This window comes from Ursus maritimus, unplaced genomic scaffold, assembly GCF_017311325.1.
Source record: "Ursus maritimus isolate PB19 unplaced genomic scaffold, ASM1731132v1 scaffold_2, whole genome shotgun sequence".
Taxonomy (NCBI): domain Eukaryota; kingdom Metazoa; phylum Chordata; class Mammalia; order Carnivora; family Ursidae; genus Ursus; species Ursus maritimus.
Genome location: NW_024424452.1, coordinates 37,508,065 through 37,514,064, shown reverse-complemented (window position 1 = coordinate 37,514,064; position 6,000 = coordinate 37,508,065).

Genomic DNA, 6,000 nt, shown 5'->3' with positions numbered 1-6,000 from the left:
TACAGATGAAATACAAATTCTGGGTCTGAGTGTCTTTGGCTAGAAGTGGGTTGCTGTCCCCATTCTGAATCAATCCCTATGACCAGGGGATGGAAAGCATTGATTGTCTTGGGCCTACTTCAAATGCCCAACCCTGGAGCTGGGGTAGGGTCACCCCCCACCACCACCAAACTCTTGAATTTAAAGGAAATTTGCTGTCCTTCTAAAAGAAAGGCCAATGGACACCAAGAGGCAAAAATAACCCATGTCTCTCACACTTCAGGCACAAAAGGTTGATCTTGGAAGTAGATCACTCAGAGAATGGCTGTCCAGGAAGTAGGAAGAGTGGGCATCAGAGTCACACACTGTATCATTTGGAATTAGATCCAGCTGCAAACAGAACCAGCGACATGATTCTGGGGGCCCAGTTCACAACAAAAACACAGAGCTCCTTGTGCAAATACTAGTAAGAATTCCAAGATGGCGACAGCAGATAGTAAACCAAGTGTGGGGCCCTTCCACGTGGGGAACTCTGGGCCACCACACGAGATGTACACCCATGAAGCTGACCCTGACCCTGACCCCAAATAACAGTAAACAAATAACAGAGACATAAACAAGAGAGAAGTTTGTTTCTTTCTCATGTATAAGTCCAAAGGCAGTCCCTCTAGGATTACTTGGCAAAGCTATCAGGGACCCAGGCTTTTTCCGGCTCACTGCTCTGCCAACCCCTATCCTCATGGTCCAAGCTGTCCTGTCTGTGTTCAAGGAACTGAGGAATGGCCAGGGTGCTGGCATGTAGGGAGCGAGGTGGGGCATGGAGCCCTCTGAAGTGTCTGGGGGGCGGGGATCCGTCTTACTCCTTCCAGCTTTTTGTGTTTGCTGACAATCTTCGGTATTTCTGGGCTTGTCGACTCCTTGTATCTTATCCCTGTAGCTTAACATCAACTACTTGCTTATGTCCAAATTCCCCCTTTGTATAAGAACACCAGTCATAGTGGTGTTCTTATACACCCCAATGACCCCGTCTTAACCTGGTAAAGGTCACATTCTGAGGTCCTGGGGGTTAGGACTGAGACATATATTTTGGGGAGGCGATACAACCCATAAGAGGAGGAGATGGTAAAGACCTGATGTGAAGGGTTGTGGAATGGGGTGAAGAGTTGAGCGTGGTTTTCTCCACTGACACGGAATGGCCAGAATGGGCAACTCCACAGAGGCAGAAGTTAGATCAGAGGTTGCCGGAAGCTGGGGGTGGGAGGAAACAGGGAATGGCTCCTAATGAGCACAGGGATTCTTTCTGGCACAATAGAAATGCTCTCTAGAGTGTGGGGATGGTTGCACAACTTTGTGAATATTCTAGAAACTGCTGAACTTTACTGGCACTCTAAAAGAGTGAATTTTATAGTATATGAATTATATCTCAATAATTTTAAAAGATCACCCCCAGAACCTTGTAAACAAACATCTCAGTAGTGAAACTGCTAGCTTAAAAAAAAAAAAAAAAGACAATGGAATAGTATATTCAAAATAGTAAAGGAAAATAATTTCAAACTCATAATATTAAATTCAGTCAAACCGTTTTCAAATATGAGGGCATGATAAAAAATATTTTTAAGCAAGAAACTTTGAGACACAAGAGCCATGCAAAACTGTGTGGGATGATGTATTTAAGTAAGAGGAGACGCTACAAGAGATCTAGAAGTAAAGGTGCTAAAATTCCTTGAAAAATATTATTTTTGTCCTTAAGAAACCTCCAATACCAGGTAAGAGAAAATATATCCATAGTAAGACAGAACTACAAGTTACCAATATAATGGAATGGGAGGACCAGGAGATGAGAGGATGTTCAATTCTTATGTCATTATGGGGAAAATACATATATCAATTTTCTTAAATAAGAAAAGGATTAAAAGGAAACAGAAAAAGTGGGATAAACTGAAATGATAGTAGGAACAGGTCCAAGCATGTCAATAATACAATTATCATAAATTCACCTTTTCTTAAAAGAACCCACAAAGATTCACAGACGGCATTTTTTTTCAGTCCACATAAATGAATGGATAAATGTGATCACTAGATACCCGCACTTTCTGCACTCGTGTATTTGTGCAAAGCCAACTCGGACAGGCCCTGAGACTCTCCAGACCCGGAAGGAGGAGTTTCTGGAGCTAGAGAATGAAATGTACTCTCTCGATCAGGGTTAGCAAACAAGGGCTTGTGGACGAAATCTGGCGGCCACCTGTTGTTCCATGACTGGTGAGCCAGACAATGGTTTTTACATATATATATATTTTTTAATGGTTGAAGAAATCAAAAGAAGACTATTTCATCACATGTGGAAATGATATGAAATTCGAATTTAAGCGTCCATAAAGCTTTAATGGGATGCCCACCACACCCGCGGGGGCTCCCAGAGCCTGGAGCGGCTTTTATGCTGCAATGGTGGAGTCGAATAGTTTCAACAGAGACCACATGCCCCACTAAACCTAAAATATTTACTCTCTGGCTTTTTATCGAAAAAATGTATTGACCTGTCTTCTAGATACTCTCTAGGCATAAACAGATTCCTGTAGGGGGTGGGGTTGAGCAAGGAGGCTTGTGTCAGGTGGAAATCTTACTTAGTCGGGAGGGTTAAAAACACTGCTGAATCTAAGTAAAAATCAGCCATCAAAAAGTACAATTTTCCCTGCCAGGGAATCTTTTCCTGAGTTTACTCTTATGGTTGGATCCCACAAATCAGTGGTGTCTGTGTAGGAATTGCCTTATGGTCGATGCAACCGCAATGCACCCATTATATGGAGTGGAGGTGAACTGCCCCTGAGGGATCCGTGGGCAACCAGTGTGTCGTAGAGACACACGCTGCTTGGTGGGACAGATTAATATTTGAGAAAGGCAGACTTGGCTGTGAAATTCCGAGGGCTGGGACTTTTCCTCTCTGTAAATTAAAGCTCTGTGGTACTAGCCAAGGTTGTGATAGGGCAGGTCTGGGCTCAGGCCAAAACGCTCCGCTCCTGCTGTCCTAGACTTTTGCCAGGGAAACCGTGGCTCTGGGCATTTGAGATGCAATGTGGAAGTGCATTTCTACAGTCTTGAGAGCATTAGATAAAAAAAAGAAAGAAAGAAAAAAGAAAAAAACAATAGTAAAAGTATCAATAAAAGAGGGGGAAATTGTTCCCTACCTTAAGTTAATGACAGCTTGGCATTCGTGGTGTTACGTTCTCCCCACCCCCCAGCGGCGATGTGACCTCAAGTGCTGGCCAGTGCAATGATGCTGCAGACATGCAGAGAAGGACATGCTAAGTGACCCACAAAGCGTGAGGCTCACAACACTATCACTCCCAGGTTTCTGGCTCTGTGCTGAAAGGTCTCGGGCTGGGCCCTTCTCTGATTCTAACTGCCTTTCTGCCCTTTTTCTTAAACGTCGGGTATAACTTGACACGGTCTTCACTTCTCACACCTTTAGGACAGCAAGTTACTGTATGAAGCAAACGCACGGCTTTGTGCCCCATCCACGCTACCACGGCCAGACCGCCCCACTTTGCCATCGAGAAACCATCCAGTTTACTCCTTAGTCCTTTCCCTGGTGTTTCTCCTTCTTGACCAGCTCTGGTATCTGATTTCTCAGAACGCTCAGAGCAGCGCAGGAGTCGACCTCGTTTGTGTCAAGGGCAGGCATCTGAGTTACCTATTGCTATGTAACAAACCAGCACGAGACTTAGCCTAGAACATGCCCATCAGTCTTCACCGTTTCTGTGGGTCAGGAATGCGGGCATGGCTCTGCTGAACCTCTGTGCGGGGTCTCCCACAGGCTGGCTTGGGCTGCGGTCTCATCTGAAGGCTCAACCAAAAACAATCTCCTTCTAGGCTCTTGGGGCTGCTGGCAGAACTCGATCGTTTGGGGTCTGTCACACTGAGGGCCTCAGCTGCGGGCCATGGGACTCCCCACCTGGCAGCTTGCTTCATCAAAGCTGTAAAGCTGAGAGGCAACAGGGTTGGCTAGCAAGAAGCAGGCCTGCGCAATCTAATCTTGGAAGCAGTGCCTCTCCCGCTAGGCTCCCCCACACTCAAGAGGAGACAGAGCATGAACTCCAGAAGCCAGCAAGGATGGGAGCCATCTTAGAAACTGTGGCCCACGAGAGGACATGTGTATTTATTTGCTTGATGACCTACAGAAAATTTCTGATGGAACACAGAATAATTGGTTAGGAATTGTCAGTAGTGACCATCTCCAGAAGTAGGACTCGGGGACTAGAGACAGTGGGGACTTGGTCTTTCAGATTTTACTATATACTCTTTAAAAAAAAAAAATCTATCTATCTATCTGAGAGAAAGAGAGAGGACTTGCATACAAGTAGGGGGAGAGGGAGAGAGAGAATCTGCAGCAGACTCCCCATTGAACACGGAGCCCACGCAGCCTCAGTCTCAGGACCTTGAGATCATGACCTAAGCCAAAATTAAGAGTCAGATGCTCATGGGGCACCAGGGTGGCTCAATCGTTAAGCATCTGCCTTCGGCTCAGGGCGTGATCCTAGCGTTCTGGGATCGAGCCCCACATCGGGCTCCTTCGCTGGGAGCCTGCTTCCTCCTCTCCCACTCCCCCTGCTTGTGTTCCCTCTCTCGCTGGCTGTCTCTCTCTCTGTCAAATAAATAAATAAAATCTTTAAAAAAAAAAGAGTCAGATGCTCAGCCGACTGAGCCCCCCAGGCACCCCTTACTGTATACTCTTCTTTCCTGCTTTACTTTTCTTGTAACATAAGCATGGATTATTTTTATTTTAAAGGAAAAATGACAGTCAAAGCTACTTTCCAATAACTGTCACGTTTTTTAAAGTGGTCTAGACCTGAAAAATAAAAATTAGTAAAGCCAATTCATTTCTGTGCACAAATTAGCTGGAAAATATAGAAAAGGAAGTAAATATGTTAGCAGTAGTGTTTTCATAACGTCATAAAATTAGACTGTCTTCCCCGACTATCGAAAAAGGGAAACATAGCTTCCAGCACGTTCGCTTCCTTCACAAACATGTCGTGGCATTCGGTCTTCACTCGGGAGCTCAAAGCCAGGCAGAAGTCAAGTACCTTCTGGAGAATCCTCCCGTTGCTCCCCAGCCAGCAGCTGCTTTGGCTTCATCGGGGCTCAGTTTAGCGCCCAATTTCTCCCAAGCCTCGACCTTTCCCCAGCAGCCATTGGCAGTGCCAGAGAAAATAGAGGATGCCCGGTATGGCCCATGTAACATTTGGGTCACACTTATATTAAACATTATTCATTGCTTCACTGAGATTCAAATTTAACCAGGAGTCCTGTAGTTCTATTTGTTAAATCTGGTACCACCCTCAAAGAAGGCCTGCACGGTTCCTCCAGCCAACTCAGCACAGTGAGTCTTGATGGCAGGGTGGTGATTCTGCCTCCCAGGGGACAGGCGTCCATGTCTGGAGACATGTGGGGGGAGGCTGGTGCCACTGGCACCTAGCATGTAGAGGACAGGGGTGCTCCCACACATCCCACAGCGCATGCATCGGACAGCCCCCCCCCATAAAGAAGCCGACCCCAGGCACCAAGAGCAGCAGGTGAGACACGCTGATGTAGGGGTCTCAGCCCTCACTTGCACAAACTCCTCCTTCTCCAGCTCACTGCCAGTCCAGGCAGGGCTGCTGCCCAGGGAAGGTCCGATCCTTCAGGTCAGGTGCGGGGCTGAGCCAGGTGGCTGTTTCCAGCACATTCTCTCCACGAACTTCCCTAGCGCTTCAAGCCCAGCATGGCGCAAGCCCGGCAGCCGCCACACTGAGATGTGTCCTGAGAGCGCATGCTCGTTTCTCCTCACCCAGCTCACCTAAAAGATCTGAGCAAATCTCAAGCAGCTTCAAGAATTCACAAGTAGAAAATGATTTAAGGGACCTGACAGACGGTATAATTACCTTTTTCCTTTTTTTAATTAATAAAGAGATTTTGCTAATACCCCTGTCCAGCACATTTCACTGTGGTTAATGTTCCTGGAGAGAATCGATTCAAAATTTGCTGATA